Here is a 17,021-nt window from a genome sequence, read left to right as displayed (position 1 = left end):
TTCCCTTTCAGTACTTTAAATATATCCTGCCATTCCCTTCTGGCCTGCAGAGTTTCTGCTGAAAGATCAGCTGTTAAACGTATCAAGTTTCCCTTGTATGTTACTTGTTTCTTTCCCCTTGCTGCTTTTAATATTCTTTACTTGTGTTTAATCTTTGTTAGTTTGGTTATTATGTGTCTTGGCCTGTTTCTCCTTGGATTTATCCTGTATGGGACTCTTTGTGCCTCTTGGACTTGATTGATTATTTCCTTTTCCATGTTGGGGATATTTTCACCTATAATCTCTTCAAAAATTTTCTCATACCTTTTCTTTTTCTCTTCTTCTTCTCGGACCCCTATAATTCGAATGTTGGTGCAGTTTGACATTGTCCCAGAGGTCTCTGAGACTATCCTCAGTTCTTTTCATTCATTCATACTTTATTCTGCTCTTCAGAAGTCATTTCTACCATTTTATCTTCCAGCTCATCAATTCGTTCTTCTGTTTCAGATATTCTGCTATTGATTCCTTCTGCAGTATTTTTAATTTCAGTAATTGTGTTGTTTGTCTCTGTATGTTTATGCTTTAATTCTTCTAGGTCATTGTTAATTGATTCTTTCATTTTCTCCATTCTGTTTTTAAGGTTTTTGATCATCTTTACTATCATTATTCTGAATTCTTTTTCAGGTAGGTTGCCTATTTCCTCTTCATTTATTTTGGCTTCTGTGTTTCTAGTTTGTTTACTCATTTGTGCAGTATTTCTCTGCCATTTCATTATTTTTCTTAAACTTATTGTGTTTGAGGTCTCCTTTTCCCAGGCTTCAAGGTTGAATACTTTCTTTCTTTTGGTTTCTGCCCTCCTAAGGTTGGTGCCGTGGTTTGTGTAAACTTCGTATAGGATGAGATTTGTGCTGTTTTTTTTTGTTGTTGTTGTTTTTCCTCTGATAGGCAAGGCTGAGTGATGTGGTATTCCTGTTTGCTGATGATTGGGTTTGTATTTTTGTGTTTTTTTGTTGTTTGGATGAGGCATCCTGCACCAAATTCGTGGTTGGTTGATGCTGGGTCTTGTATTCAAGTGGTTTCCTTTGTGGGAGTTCTCACTATTTGATAATCCCTAGGATTAGTTCTCTGGTAGTCTGGGGTCTTGGAGTCAGTGCCCCCACTCCAAAGGCTCAGGGCTTGATCTCTGGTCAGGAATGAAGATGCCAGAAGTGGTTTGTTATGGCATTAAGTGAGATTAAAAGAAATACCCAAAAATGAACAGCCAAAGATGAACCCCAGACAAATGGCAGTTATAAAATCAGGCAAAATAATTAAATAATGGAATATACACCTATACATATACACCCATAAGCAAAATCAGAACAGTCCAACAAAAGTAAAGTACAATAGATTGACCTGGCGAACAAAGGAAGCCAAAAATTATATCTACCAGTTACGAACAAAACTAACTAAAGCACAAACTGGAAAACAAAACTATAGCAAGGTGCCAGTTGAGGATTAAAGCAAAGAAAACAAAACTAGCAAATATGTTGAGAGGAAAGTAAAGAAAAAAAACAAAGAAAGAATAGATATTCAAAGTTAAATTGAGGTAGATAGAGAAGATTTATATACATTAAAGATTAACTGCAAGGGGAAAAGAACAGTAGGAAAAAGAAAACAAAGGAATAAATGTAGAAAGAATAACAATAGGCTTAAAAACTTAAAAACTAAAATAAATAAATTTATTTTAAAAAATAAATAAATAAAATAAAAACTTAAAATTTAAAAAAAGAAGAGGAAAGAAAAAAGAAGAAGAAAAGGAAAGAAGAAAAAAAATAAATGAAAACTCCACAGAACTGCAAAGGCCCAATGTAGAAGCAGAGGTTCATAATAATAAAGTGTGATTAAAAAAAAAACCTCAAAAGCTTAATTAGATTTCATAGTGCCAATAAAATCAACAACTACAACAGAGAGGGGAGAAAGAGGAAAAAAAAGAAAAAGAAAGAATATCCAAAAGAACTACAGAACACATCAAAACATAAGAGTAATAAATGTTTTTCTTGAGTTACTGCTGTCAGGGAGTCACAGTCCACCTCACCCCCCTAGGATGTCCTCTAACGCTGGGCTGGTCTCTAGACCTGCTGTGGGGGCAGCTCAGATTCTAGTCTGGTCCTACTCCTGTATGTTCTTGCCTCCAGTGTCCAGAGCTCTCAGAACTAGTGTGTTTTCTTTTGTGAGCGCTCTCAGTGTCCTTTTATATATTCCGTAGACACAGAGTCTGTCTAGTTGATCGTGTGGATTTCATCTGCAGTTTGTATAGCTGGTGGGGAGGTTTTCGGTCTTCTTCCTTAGCCACACTGCCCCTGGGTTTCAATTGTAGTTTTCTTTCCACCTCTGCATGTGGGTCGTCCACTGGGGTTTGCTCCTGAGGTTGCCCTGGAGGGCTTGGGTTTGCCCCTGTGAGGGCCAGGTGTGGAGGTGGTGCAGCTGCTTGGGTCACAGGGGTTCTGGCAGCACCAGGTACTCAGGGGGGCTGGTGGCGAGGGCAGCAGGAAATACAGTGCTCTAGAAGGGTATGGCAACCGGTATTGGCCAGTACACTCCAGTATTCTTGCCTGAAGAACCACTCTGACAGAGAAGCCTGCCAGGCCACAGTCCACAGGGTCCCAAAGAGTCAGACACTGCCAAAGTGACCCCATGTGCATAGACTTTCCTTTGCCTGTGGCAGCTCTGCCCCAGTGAGGGTTGAGTGTGAAGGTGGTGCAGCTACTTGGGTCACGGGAACCCTGACAAGTGTGCAGGGACATGGACTGCCTCAGCCTCAGGAGTTATGGCGCTATCAGTCTTTTTTCAAGCCTCTGGTAGCTGGTGATCAGCAGGCCCCTTTGGCTGGCCTTTCTCCACAGCTCCGCCCATTCAGGTGCTTGGAGGGTTCCCTTGCCAGGGGTTCTTCTCTGTTGTTCTGAGTGACAGGCACATCGAGGGGCTCCGCTGGCTGGGGTCCTCCTCTGGAGATCAGCACATCAGGCACTTAAAGGGGCCCCCTGGGCAGGGTCCTACTCTGTAGTTCAGTGCCTCAGGCATTCGATGGGCCAGCCTGTCTATTGATCAGCTGCCAGTGCTGACGTATGGGGGGAGAGAGGCTATGGTGATGGCTCCACCCCCTACATGTGACTCAGCAGTATCGCCTTGCTTCCATGGCTGCCTGGCTTTCCTCCACTGGCATTTCCCACCACAGTCTCCTCCCTCACATCCTCTCTGTCCGTCTCTCCACAGTCGACAGCAGCCCTTGCCCTGAGGTTGCTCCACAATCCCTAAGCTCCAGCTTCCAGCCACTGCGCCTTCTAAGTATGGGACCTGTGTCCCTGTCCAGGGTATGTATGGCTGCAGCAAGGATTGTCTGATTCTCATGCCGTTTAGGCTGACATAGATCAACTGTTTCACTCTCAGCCTTAAATGTTTTTCCTCTGACTCAGACAATTGCCCCGATGTGGGGATCAGACCCCTGCTTCAGTTCCCCCACCCACTGAAGGCAGGTCCAGACCCAGTAACACTCCTGTTTTTCCCCCTAGTTCCTTCATCCTAATGAGTTTTTGCATGGTTCCATATATTCTTTTCCGCTGGTCAGGTACTCTTGTCCACTCTCAGCTGGTGGTCTTTATGCACTTCTGTGTGTGAAGGTGTATTCCTGATTTTTCTGTGAAGAGAGATGTACTCCATGTCCATCTCCTCCTCCGCCATCTTGTTCTCCAAGACCTTTTTTGTATAGTTCTGTGTATTCTTGCCACCTCTTCTTAATTGCTCCTGCTTCTGTTAGGTCTTTACTATTTCTGCCCTGTATTGTTCATTTCCTTGCATGAAATATTCCGTTTATATCTCCAGTTTTCTTGAAGAGATCTCTAGTCTTTCCCATTCTACTGTCTTTTATTTATTTGCACTGTTCATTTAAGCTTTCTTATGTCTCACTATTCTCTGGAACTCTGCATTCAATGGGTATGTCTTTTCCTTTCTCCTTCACCTTTCACTTCTCTTCTTTGCTCAGCAGTTTGTAAAGCCTCCTCAGAAAACCACTTTGCCTACTTGTTTTTCTTTTTCTTTGGGATGGTTTTGGTCACTGCCTCCTGTACAGTATTACAAATCTCTGTCCATAGTTCTTCAGGCACTCTGTCTACCAGATCTAACCCCTTGAATGTACTCATCATCTCCACTGTATAATCATAAGGAGATTGATTTAGGTCATGCCTGGATTGCCTAGTGGTTTTCCCTACTTTCTTTAATTTAAGCCTGAAGCAATAAGGAGCTCATGATCTGAGCCATAGTCAGCTCCAGGTCTTGTTTTTGCTGACCTATAGAGCTTCTCCATCTTCATCTGCAGAGACTATAATCACGCTGATTTTGATATTGGCTCGCTGATGATGTCCATGTGTCACGTTGTCTCTTTGGTTGTTGGAAGAGGGTGTTTTCTAGGATCAGTGTGTTCTCTTGACAAAACTCTGTGAGCCTTTGCCCTGCTTAATGTTGTACTCCAAGGTCAAACTTGTCTGTTACTCCAGTTATCTCTTGATTTTCTACTTTTGCATTCCAATCCCCAATGATGAAAAGGGCATCTGTTTTTGATGTTAGTTCTAGAAGGTGTTGTAGGTCTTCAAAGAACCAGTCAACTTCACCTTCTTTTGCATTACTGGTTGAGGCATAGACTTGGATTACTGTGATGCTGAATCATTTGCCTTGGAAACAAACCAAGTACATTATGTCATTTTTGAGATTGTGCTGCATTTTTTATTCTTTTGTTGGCTATGAGGGCTACTACATTTAGTCCACTGGATTCTTGCCTACAATAGTAGACATAATGGTCATATGAGTTAAATTAACCCATTCCTGTCCATTTTAGTTCACTGATTCTTAAAATATCAATATTCACACATGCCATCTCCTGCTTCATCACATCCACTTTACCTTGATTCATGGACCTAACATTCCAGGTTCCTATGCAATATTGTTCTTTACAGCATCAAGCTTTTACCACCAGACACATCCACAACTGGAGAAGGCAATGGCACCCCACTCCAGTACTCTTGCCTGGAAAATCCCATGGACGGAGGAGCCTGGTAGGCTACAGTCCATGGAGTCTCGAAGAGTCAGACACGACTGAGCGACTTCACTTTCACTTTTCCCTTTCATGCACTGGAGTAGGAAATGGCAGCCCACTCCAGTGTTCTTGCCTGGAGAATCCCAGGGATTGCGGAGCCTGGTGGGCTGCCATCTATGGGGTCGCACAGAGTCAGACACGACTGAAGCGACTTAGCAGCAGCAGCAGCAGCACATCCACAACTGAGTGTCATTTCCAGTGTGGCCCAGCCGCTTCACTTCATTCTTTCTGGAGCTCTTAGCAACCGACCTCCTCTCTTCCTCTGTAGCATATTAGACAACTTCTGACCTAAGAGGCTCATCTTCCGGTGTCATAACTTTTTGCCTTTTCATACTGTTCATGGGGTTCTCACAGCCAGAATTCTGGAGTAGTTCTTCTAAAGGGACTTCTCTAAGTGAAAAAGAAAAAACAGAAAAAACAGAAAACCAGAAAATAGAATTATATTTCTAGAAAAACTAGAAAGATAAAATTTCACAAGGAAAAAAAACTTACCAGTAAGAGCAAACAGACAGTAAAGGTAGTATACCCACCACTTGTAATGCTAGTATGAAAGTTAAAAGACAAAATCATCCATATTGAATAGTTAAGGAGCACACAAAATACAAAGACATAAATATGATGTAAAAAAAATGACACGCTCTGGGGAGGAAGTAAAAATGTAGGATTGTTAGCATGTATTTGAATTTAGGAGATTATCAACTTAAAATAATTATGTGTATATATAGGATGCCATATATAAACCTCAGGCTTCCCAGATGGCTCAGTGGATAAAGAACCTGCCTGCAATGCAGGAGACATGGGATCGATCTTTGGGTTAGGAAGATCCCCTGGAGGAGGGCATGGCAACCCACTCCAGTATTCTTGCCTGGGAAATTCCATGGACAGAAGAGCCTGGCAGGCTACAGTCTATGGGGTCACAAAGAGTCAGATACGACTGAAGCGACTGAGCACACTCATATAAACCTTATGGTAACTACAAACACAAATCCATAATACATTCCCCCCAAAAGAGAAAGGAATCCAAACGTAACTCTAAATATATTCAGCAAACCAGAGGGAAGAAAGCAAAAGAAGAGCAAAGAAAAGAACAAAGAAAGGAAAAAGAATAATGAAGAAAACTATAAACAAAACAAAAAGTCACCCTACTGAATGGGAGAAGATATTTGTAAATAATATACTCAATAGGAGTTAATATCCAAAATACAGAGAACTCATACAATTGAACATCAAAAGAACAAACAGGCCCATTTAAAAATGTATAGAGGACCTGAATAGACATTTTTCCAAAGAAGACACACAGGTGGCTAAAAGGTACATCAAAAGATGCTCAGCATCACTAATCATCAGGGAAATACAAATTAAAACCACAACGAGATATCATCTCACACCTGTCAGAATGGCTATTACCAAAAATATAGCAAATAACAAGTGTTGGCAAGGAGGTGGAGAAAAGAGAACCCTCATATACTGTTGGTGGACTGATAAATTGGTACACCCTCTGTGGAAAACAGTATGGAGGTTCCTCAAAAAATAAAAAGTAAAACTACCATATGAGCCAGCAATTACAGTTCGGGTATTTTTCCAAAAAAAACAAAAACAGTAATTAGAAAAGATATATGTACCCCTGTGTTCATAGAAGCATTATTTACAGTAGCCAAGATTGGAAGAAGCCTAAATGCTCACTGACAGATGAATGGGCAAAGAAGATGTGAGATATTTATACATATATACATATATATAATCTCATGTATCTGTGAAAGAGGTAAGGTAGGTTTGAGAAATTTCCTAGTATTTAAACAATCAGCGAGTATTACTGAAGAGTGACAAAGAGAACTGTAGATAATTTTTTAATGTGAGTATGTGGGGATTGTTAATTTTCCTTTGTGTGTTCGAGTATTTTTAAAAAGTCATTTGAGATTAAAAATATATGTTAAATATTTTAGTTGTTATCTATGCAGGAATTCTTCAGAGTAGATCATAAAATAATTCCTTTGCCACTGAGCTATCAGGGAAGCTCATTTAAAAACAAAAAAACCTAACAACTGTTAAAAATACTATAAGAACTCTCACATAAATATGTTCTTTTTTTTGTTTTTTTTTTTACTTGCTTCTTATAGGTACCCTAGGTTCCTGAAACAAGAGCACCTTCAGTTGTAAGTCTAATACTGGCTCTTGCTGGAGACTCTGCAGCCTCCCTGGCAGTGAGCACAGGGACAGGAGCAAGGACAGGCTGAGAGGCACCTAGGACGTCACTGGCCATCCTACTGGAGCACAAGCTTACGAAGAAGCTGCATGTAGACTCCAGCCTCAGTACCAGTGATGCATCAAACCAGAGAGTTTCTAGCAGGCCCACGAGCATGCAGTATCGTTCCTTGGAAATAATGCACTTTCCTGCCCCAAAGTGCTTCCCTGTACAGCTAACCCAACAGGATAATCAGAGCTCTTATCATAGCAACAAAAACTTTAACCCCTAAGATTCATCAGTGTCCTGATCAATCCCTGTACATTTATTATTACCAATGATTCTCCATTTTAGCTTTTGGATCTTTAGTTTAAGCACATGTTTGGAAAATAAACAGTGAAAAAATCAGTGTTCACAAACATGAGAGCAACAAAATCAGCCTAAAATCTGATAATTATACTTAATGAACTACTAGTATTTTAGCAATAAGATTACATAAAATTTATAAAATAAGAATCTGAGAAAATAAGAACAGGAAGACCTTTTCATTTTAATATAAACCTATTCTACTGTACTCCTGAAAAAGAAATAAATGCAAGTTTTTGATTGTTAAAACAATGCATCAACTTTTAAAAAAAATCTTTTTTATGTTTGTTTGTTTACATGCTTCTTTTTATTGCCCAAAGTATATTAAATACACGTGTGTAACATAAAGCATCACTATCATCTAAAACATTGTATATAAGATAAAAGCCTTTGTTTTTTATTGGTTATACTGCTACATTGCTTAGTTTTAACTGATTTGTTTTCATAGTTTCAGAGGAGAAAATAATTGAAAACAAAAATGGGTTTAGTAATTAGCCACATACACAAATACCATTTTGTAAATGAATGAAAGATAAAATAGTCTTTATCAATAGACTTCTCATTTGACATCAGGTTGTCACAAGTGACAATTGTGCACTGTCAAGCCATGCTTCTTCCGCGCATAAGGCCACATTCAGACTTGGAAAGGAGGATGCATAAGATAGTTACGAAGTCCAGTACTGTGGACCCGGGAACATTCCATAACGGTTGCTTGATAACAATGTGGTTGTACAAAATAAATATTCTTAAGGAAATAACTTAGGTTAACATTTGCTACTTTTAACTAAATATGAATAAATTTCATTGAAAATATACAAACCATTTGCTTGTTTCTTATTAATGTGAAAAATCCAGGGAGAAAATAATTTTCTAGGCTGATAATTTTTTTACATAACATAAGGTTGCTTGTATTAGTATCTTTTCAGATCAAAGTTCTGTCTGGATATATGCCCAGAAGTGGAATTGCTGGATCCGATGGTAACTCTAATTTTAGTTTTTTGAGGAATCTCAATACTGTTCTCCTTAGTAGCTGCACCAATTTACATTCCCATCAACAGTGTAGGACGGTTCCCTTTTCTTCACACCCTCTTCAGCATTTATTATTTGTAGACTTTTTAAAAAGATTAAAAAACTGAAAAGCTTCATATATTTAATGATCATATATGCTTGTCAAAGAGCTGAGGTGAATTTTTTTCTAAATTCAATATCTGCGATGTCATTGTTTGCTCTCTGGGTTTCAAGTGTGTGATCACCTGATAGATCACCTACTGGAAGTGTATGTCCATGTTCATTCTTTGGACCCTGGTCACTGTGAGGTGGAGCCTGGCAAGGGCTAATCATCCTGGGGGTCAGTAACAAATATCAGTGCTCCTGTTAACCCTGTCATAGTCAAATAGAGGGTCAAAAAGTCAACGTGTTGCAGGAAGTACCAAATCTGAAAATTAACAAAGCAGTTAAAAGCTACAGCTAACATTATACTTCATGATGGAAGACAGAATGCTTTCCCTCTAAAGGAAGAACAAATCAAGAATGTTCATTCTCACTACATATAGTCAAGATTATTTTGGAGCTTCTAACTAGTACAGTAAGCCAAGGAAAGAAATAAAAGTCATTCAGATTAGAAAAGAAGCAGAAGCATTGTCTTTACACACAGAAAACAGGTTCATCTATGCTGATGATCTAATGGAGTGTCCAAAAAGAACTAAAAAGTAGAATAACTAAAAAATGAGTTCAGCAAAGATGCAAGATACAAGATCAATTTATAGAAGTCAATTGTATTGCAGCTGTCGGGTCAGCAAGATGGCAGAATAGAAGTTTACTATCATCATTTTCTGATAAAGTGTGGTCCACTGGAGAACGGAATAACAAACCACTTCAGTATTCTTGCCTTGAGAATCCCATGAACAGTATGAAAAGGGAAAAAGATAGGACACTGAAAGATGAACTCCCCAGGTCAGTAGGTGCCCAATAAGCTACAAGAGATCAGGGAAGAAATAACTCCAAAAAGAATGAAGAGACGGAGCCAAAGCATAAACATCACCCAGTTGTGGATGTCACTGGTGATGGAAGAAAAATCTGATGCTATAAAGAGCAATACTGCATAGGAACCTGGAATGTTAGGTCCATGAATCAAGGCAAATTGGAAGTGGTCAAACAGGAGATAGCAAGACTGAATGTCGACATTCTAGGAATCAGCGAACTAAGATGGACTGGAATGGGTGAATTAAAATCAGACGACCATTATATCTACTACTGTGGGCAAGAAGAAATGGAGTAGCCATCATGGTCAACAAAAGAGTCTGAAAGGCAGTACTTGGATGCAATCTCAAAAGCGATAAAATGATCTCTGTTCGTTTCCAAGGCAATCATTCAATATCACAGTAATCCAAGTCTATGCCCCGACCAGTAATGCCGAAGAAGCTGAAGTTGAACGGTTCTATGAAGACCTACAAGACCTTCTAGAACTAACACCCAAAAAAGATGTCCTTTTCATTATAGGGGACTAGAATGCAAAAGTAGGAAGTCAAGAAACACCTGGCATAACAGGCAAGTTTGGTCTTGGAGTACAAAATGAAGCAGGGCAAAAGCTAATAGAGTTTTGCCAAGAGAACCCACTGGTCATAGCAAACACCCTCTTCCAACAACACAAGAGAAGACTCTACACGTGGACATCACCAGATGGTCAACACCGAAATCAGATATACTATGTTCTTTGCAGCCAAAGATGGAAAAGCTCTATACAGTTGGCAAAAACAAGACTGGGAGCAGACTGTGGCTCAGATCATGAACTCCTTATTGCCAAATTCAGACTTAAATTGAAGAAAGTAGGGAAAACCACTGGTCCATTCAGGTATGACCTAGATCAAATCCCTTATGAGTATACAGTGGAAGTGACAAATAGATTTAACGGACTAGATCTGATAGACAGAGTGCCTGATGAACTATGGAAAGAGGTTCGTGACATTGTACAGAAGACAGGGATCAAGACAATCCCCATGGAAAAGAAATGCAAAAAAGCAAAATGGCTGTCTGAGGAGGCCTTACAGATAGCTGGGAAGAGAAGGGAAGCGAAAAGCAAAGAAGAAAAGGAAAGATATTCCCATCTGAATGCAGAGTTCCAAAGAATAGCAAGGAGAGATAAGAAAGCCTTCCTCAGCGATCGATGCAAGGAAATAGATGAAAACAACAGATTGGGAAAGACTAGAGATCTCCTCAAGAAAATTAGAGATACCAAAGGAACATTTCATGCAAAGCTAGGCTCGATAAAGGACAGAAATGGTATGGACCTAACAGAAGCAGAAGATATTAAGAAGAAGTGGCAACAATACACAGAAGAACTGTACAAAAAAGATCTTCATGACCCAGATAATCACGATGGTGTGATCACTCACCTAGAGCCAGACATCCTGGAATGTGAAGTCAAGTGGGCCTTAGAAAGCATCACTACGAACAAAGCTAGTGGAGGTGATGGAATTCCAGTTGAACTATTTCAAATCCTGAAAGATGATGCTGTGAAAGTGCTGCACTCGATATACCAGCAAATTTGGAAAACTCAGCAGTGGACACAGGACTGAAAAAGGTCAGTTTTCATTCCAATCCCAAAGAAAGGCAATGCCAAAGAATGCTCAAACTACCGCACAATTGCACTCATCTCACATGCTAGTAAAGTAATGCTCAAAATTCTCCAAGCCAGGCTTCAGCAATACGTGAACCGTGAACTTCCAGATGTTCAAGCTGGTTTTAGAAAAGGCAGAGGAACCAGAGATCAAATTGTCAATATCCGCTGGATCATCGAAAAAGAAAGAGAGTTCCAGAAAGACATGTATTTCTGCTTTATTGTCTATGCCAAAGCCTTTGACTGTGTGGATCACAATAAACTGTGGAAAATTCTGAAAGAGATGGGAATACCAGACCATCTCACCTGTCTCTTGAGAAACCTGTATGCAGGTCAGGAAGCGACAGTTAGAACCGGACATGGAACAACAGACTGGTTCCAAATAGGAAAAGGAGTACGTCAAGGCTGTATATGTCACTCTGCTTATTTAACTTCTATGCAGAGTACATCATGAGAAACGCTGGGCTGGAAGAAACACGAGCTGGAATCAAGATTGCCGGGAGAAATATCAATAACCTCAGATATGCAGATGACACCACCCTTATGGCAGAAAGTGAAGAAGAACTAAAGAGCCTCTTGATGAAAGTGAAAGAGGAGAGTGAAAAAATTGGCTTAAAGCTCAACGTTCAGAAAACTAAGATCATGGTATCTGGTCCCATGACTTTATGGGAAATAGATGGGGAAACAGTGTCAGACTTTATTTTTTTGGGCTCCAAAATCACTGCTGATGGTGATTGCAGCCATGAAATTAAAAGATGCTTACTCTTTGGAAGGAAGGTTATGGCCAATCTAGATAGCATATTTAAAAGCAGAGACATTACTTTGCCAACAAAAGTACATCTAGTCAAGGGTATGGTTTTCCCAGTGGTCATGTATGGATGTGAGAGTTGGACGGTGAAGAAAGCTGAGCGCCGCAGAATTGATGCTTTTGAACTGTGGTGTTGGAGAAGACTCTTGAGAGTCCCTTGGACTGCAAGGAGACCCAATCAATCCATCCTAAAGGAGATCAATCCTGGGTGTTCATTGGAAGGACTGATGTTGAAGCTGAAACTCCAATACTTTGGCAATCTCGTGCGAAGAGTTGACTCATTGGAAAAAACCCTAATGCTGGGTAGGATTGGGGGCAGGAGGAGAAGGGGACAACAGAGGCTGAGATGGTTGGATGGCATCACTGACTCGATGGACATGGGTTCGGGTAGACTCCGGGAGTTGGTGATGGACAGAGAGGCCTGGCGTGCTGTAATTCATGGGGTTGCAAAGAGTCAGACACGACTGAGCGACTGAGCTGAATTGAACTGAAAGAAACACAAGACCTATATATAGAAAACTATAAAACACTGGTGAAAGAAATCAAAGAGGACACAAATAGACGGAGAAATATACCGTGTTCATGGATTGGAAGAATCGATATAGTGAAAATGAGTATACTACCCAAAGCAATCTATAGATTCAATGCAGTCCCTATCAAGCTACCAACAGTATTTTTCACAAAACTAGAACAAATAATTTCACAATTTGTATGGAAATATAAAAAACTTCAAGTAGCCAAAGCCATCTTGAGAAAGAAGAGTAGAACTGGAGGAATCAACCTGCCTGACATCAGGCTCTACTACAAAGCCACAGTCATCAAGACAGTATGGTACTGGCACAAAGACAGAAATATAGATCAATGGAACAAGATAGAAAGCCCAGAGATAAATCCACCCACCTATGGACACCTTATGTTTGACAAAGGAGGCAAGAATATACAATGGAGAAAAGACAATCTCTTTAACAAGTGGTGCTGGGAAAACTGGTCAACCACTTGTAAAAGAATGAAACTAGAACAATTTCTTACACCATACACAAAAATAAACTCAAAATGGATTAAAGATCTAAACATAAAACCAGAAACTATAAAACTCCTAGAGGAAAACATAGGCAAAACACTCTCTGACATGAACCACAGCAGGATCCTGTATGATCCACCCTCTGGAATATTGGAAATAAAAGCAAAAATAAACAAATGGGACCTAATTAAAATTAAAAGCTTTTGCACAACAAAGGAAACTATAAGCAAGGTGAAAAGACAGCCTTCAGAATAGGAGAAAATAATAGCAAACGAAGCAATGGACAAAGAATTAATCTCAAAAATATACAAGCAACTCCTGCAGCTCAATTCCAGAAAAATAAACGACCCAATCAAAAAATGGGCCAAAGAACTAAACAGACATTTCTCCAGAGAAGACAGACAGATGGCTAACAAACACATGAAAAGATGCTCAACATCACTCATTATTAGAGAAATGCAAATCAAAACTACAATGAGGTACCATTTCACGCCAGTCAGAATGGCTGCTATACAAAAGTCTACAAGAAATAAATGCTGCAAAGGGTGTGGAGAAAAGGGAACCCTCTTACACTGTTGGTGGGAATGTAAACTAGTACAGCCACTATGGAGAACAGTGTGGAGATTCCTTAAAAAAACTGGGAATAGAACTGCCATATGACCCAGCAATCCCACTGCTGGGCATACACACTGAGGAAACCAGTATTGAAAGAGACACGTGTACCCCAATGTTCATCGCAGCACTGTTTATAATAGCCAGGACATGGAAGCAGCCTAGATGTCCATCAACAGGCGAATGGATAAGGAAGTCCTGGTACATGTACACAATGGAATATTACTTGGCCATTAAAAAGAATACATTTGAATCAGTTCTATTGAGATGGATGAAACTGGAGCCCATTATACAGAGTGAAGTATGCTAGAAAGAAAAACACCAATACAGTATTCTAATGCATATATATGGAATTTGAAAGATGGTAATGATAACCCTATATGTGAGACAGGAAAAGAGACACAGATGCATAGAACAGTCTTATGGACTCTGTGGGAGAAGGTGAGGGTGGGATGATCTGAGAGAATAGCATTGAAACATGTATATTATCATATGTGAAACAGAACTCCAGTCCAGATTCGATACATGAGACAAGTGCTCAGGGCTGGTGCAATGGGATGACCCAGAGGGATAGGATGGGGAGGGTGGTGGGAGGGGGCTCAGAATGGGGAACACATGTAAACCCATGGCTGATTCATGTCAATGTATGGCAAAAACCACTACAATATTGTAAAGTAATTAGCATCCAACTAAAATAACTAAGTCAATTAAATAAATAAATTAATTAAAATTAAAAAAAATAAATAAATGTTCAACAAGCTACAAAGGTTTACTATACAGCACAGGGAACTATAGTCAATATCTTGTAATAACCTTGTAATAATTTCAAAAATAATAATGTGTATTTGTATAACTGAATCACCTTACTGTGTACTTGAAACATTGTAAGTCAACTATACTTCAATACAGTATATATATTTAAAAAAAGAAAATAAATAACCCATTTAAATAATGAACAGAAGGTCTTAACAGACACTATCAATGAAGATACTTGCTGTTGTTTTTTATTCACTAAATAATGTCTGACTCTTTTGCAATCCCAAGGACTGTAGCCTGCCAGGCATCTCTGTCCAAGAGATTTCCCAGGCAAGAACAGTGGAATGGATTGCCATTTCCTTCTCCAGGGGATCTTCGTGACTCAGGGATCAAACTTATGTCTACTGCATATCTTGCATTGGCAGGTGGATTCTTTTACCACTGAGCCATCTAGGAAGCCCCAAGAATACTGGAGTGAGTAGCCATTCTCTTCTTCAGGGGATCTTCCCAACCCAGGGATCAAACCCATGTCTCCCGCATTGCAGGCAGATTCTTTACCATCTGAGCCACTAGGGAAGCCAATGGCAAAGGAACCCATAAAAAGATGCTCAGCATTGTTAGTCATAGCTATGCTGTGCTGTGCTTAGTCGCTCCGTTGTGTCTGGCTCTTTGCTATCCCATGGACTGTAGCCTACAAGGTTCCTCTGTCCATGGGATTCTCTAGGGAAGAATACTGGAGTGGGTTGCCATTTCCTCCTCTAGGGGATATTCCCAACCCCTTACAACCCAAACCGCGTCTCTTACATCTCCTGCATGGGCAGGTGGGTTCTTTACCATTAGTGCCATCTGAGTATCCTAAATGGAAAAGACTATCCCCTCAACAATTACCAAACTGAATTGAGGCTCTAGACACATACTTGGCTGCTGTTTTCTAAGAGCTTAACTGAACTATCCTCCACCATCCCTCACCCCCGTCCCCTGCCAATCCCCACCCCTCACCCCACTGCCAGCAAACTATCACAGCACATTTCTACTGAACACTTATTAGAATATTAGGAAAACCTTTTAAATGCAAATCTCTCCTAGACATTTAAGAGATTTAAAAATGTTTACTTTACCTGTAGCTTTCGGGGAGGTCATTGTGAAGGTCATCCTGTTCTCAACTTCCTCTACAAGCCCCAAATTTAGTTGGAACAAACACATCTGTACTTTTTGTGCACTCTTTGTGCAATTTCTGAAAATGAACAACAACAAAAAAACAACAGTTGAATCTAATACCAGCTATGAACATAATGTCATGTTCTCATTTACACTGGCAGAAGAGATCTCCCACAAGAAATTAAATGTCTACTGGGCAAAAATAACTCGCATACATAAAGTCAGCTGAAACATTAACAAGGGACAAGATTTTTCCCAAAGAAACTGCACAATGTCGAAGTGGCTTTGATAGCTACCGCTTTTTACCTACTCAACGAGAAACTTTGTTCTCTAAAATCAGTATGAGACACTTTGTTCTTTGCAAATATATCAGGAAGAGTGTAATACCCTTCTGTTGGCTGGTCTCTTTGACACAGAGAACCAGCCTATCTCATGCCCAGCGCAGGAGTTTCTGAACACATCAAATGATCTAAATTAAGTATATATATATATGTATCAAGTATCTATATTAACTTAAAGTTCCCAAATTGGCAATACCCTTTGCAACCCAGACCTAATATTGAACTCTTTACACATGGCCCTAAAGTTGCCTGTGACCCTATGAGAACACTGATTCACCAACATTTCACCTACCTACACCCTTCCCTAAAATCTCATAATAATGGCATTCATATTCCGTTAGATACCCCATGGTTCCACCACTGTATGACCTTGCTTACTGCAGGCCAGTATCAGATCATAAAGGTGATTCTGTGGCGATACAGGTTTGTCAGACTACAGACTGATGGGAAAGGAGAAAAAGCTCTGCATGTTCTCAGTTAATACTGGTTTTTACACATTTCATCTATTTACAGTTGTTTGGATGTGAGAGTTGGGCCATAAAGAAGGCTGAGCCAATGAAGAATTGATGCTTTCCAATTGAGGTGTTGGAGAAGATCCTTGAGAATCCCTTGGACTGTAAGGAGATCCAACCAGTCCATCCTAAAGTAAATCATCCCTGAATATTCATTGGAAGGACTGATATTGAAGCTGAAACTCCAGTACTTTGGCCACCTGATGGAAAGAACTGACTCATCATTGGAAAAGATCCTGATGCTGGGAAGGATTGAAGGCAGGAGGAGAAGGGAACAACAGAGGATGAGATGGTTGGATGGCATCACATCATCGACTCAATGGACAGGAGCTTGAGCAAATTCCGGGAGATGGTGAAGGACAGGGAAGCCTGGCAGGCCGCCGTCAATGGGGCTGCAAAGAGTCAGACAGGATTGAGCAACTTGCTGCTGCTGAGTCACCTCAGTCGTGTCCGACTCTGTACGACCCCATAGACGGCAGCCCACCAGGCTCCCCTGTCCCTGGGATTCTCCAGGCAAGAACACTGGAGTGGGTTGCCATTTC

The 17,021-nt window shown here is 40.2% G+C and overlaps 1 protein-coding gene and 1 long non-coding RNA gene across 3 annotated transcripts in view; one reads left to right on the top strand and one right to left on the bottom strand.

Moving 5' to 3' along the window:
* BEND6 (BEN domain containing 6) overlaps positions 1-8,468 on the top strand; it is a 61,406-nt gene extending 52,938 nt beyond the window's left edge. For both annotated transcript variants that reach the window (XM_081519756.1, XM_081519757.1), the window contains exon 7: positions 7,225-8,468. The gene's annotated coding sequence lies outside the window, so the exon portion shown is untranslated. The remainder of the gene's footprint in view (positions 1-7,224) is intronic.
* Positions 1,998-15,702, bottom strand: LOC145517408 (uncharacterized). Its single transcript, XR_014062021.1, has 3 exons — positions 15,587-15,702; positions 5,396-5,492; positions 1,998-4,685 (listed from the first exon to the last, which is right to left on the bottom strand). It is a non-coding gene; the product is annotated as an uncharacterized LOC145517408 (long non-coding RNA).
* Positions 15,703-17,021: the final 1,319 nt, after the last annotated feature.

The sequence above is a fragment of the Giraffa tippelskirchi genome, chromosome 8 (assembly GCF_054371585.1).
Source record: "Giraffa tippelskirchi isolate mGirTip1 chromosome 8, T2T-mGirTip1v1.2.pri, whole genome shotgun sequence".
Classification (NCBI taxonomy): domain Eukaryota; kingdom Metazoa; phylum Chordata; class Mammalia; order Artiodactyla; family Giraffidae; genus Giraffa; species Giraffa tippelskirchi.
The sequence above is the reverse complement of the archived record's forward strand: the minus strand, read 5'-3'. Positions and strand labels throughout refer to the sequence as shown.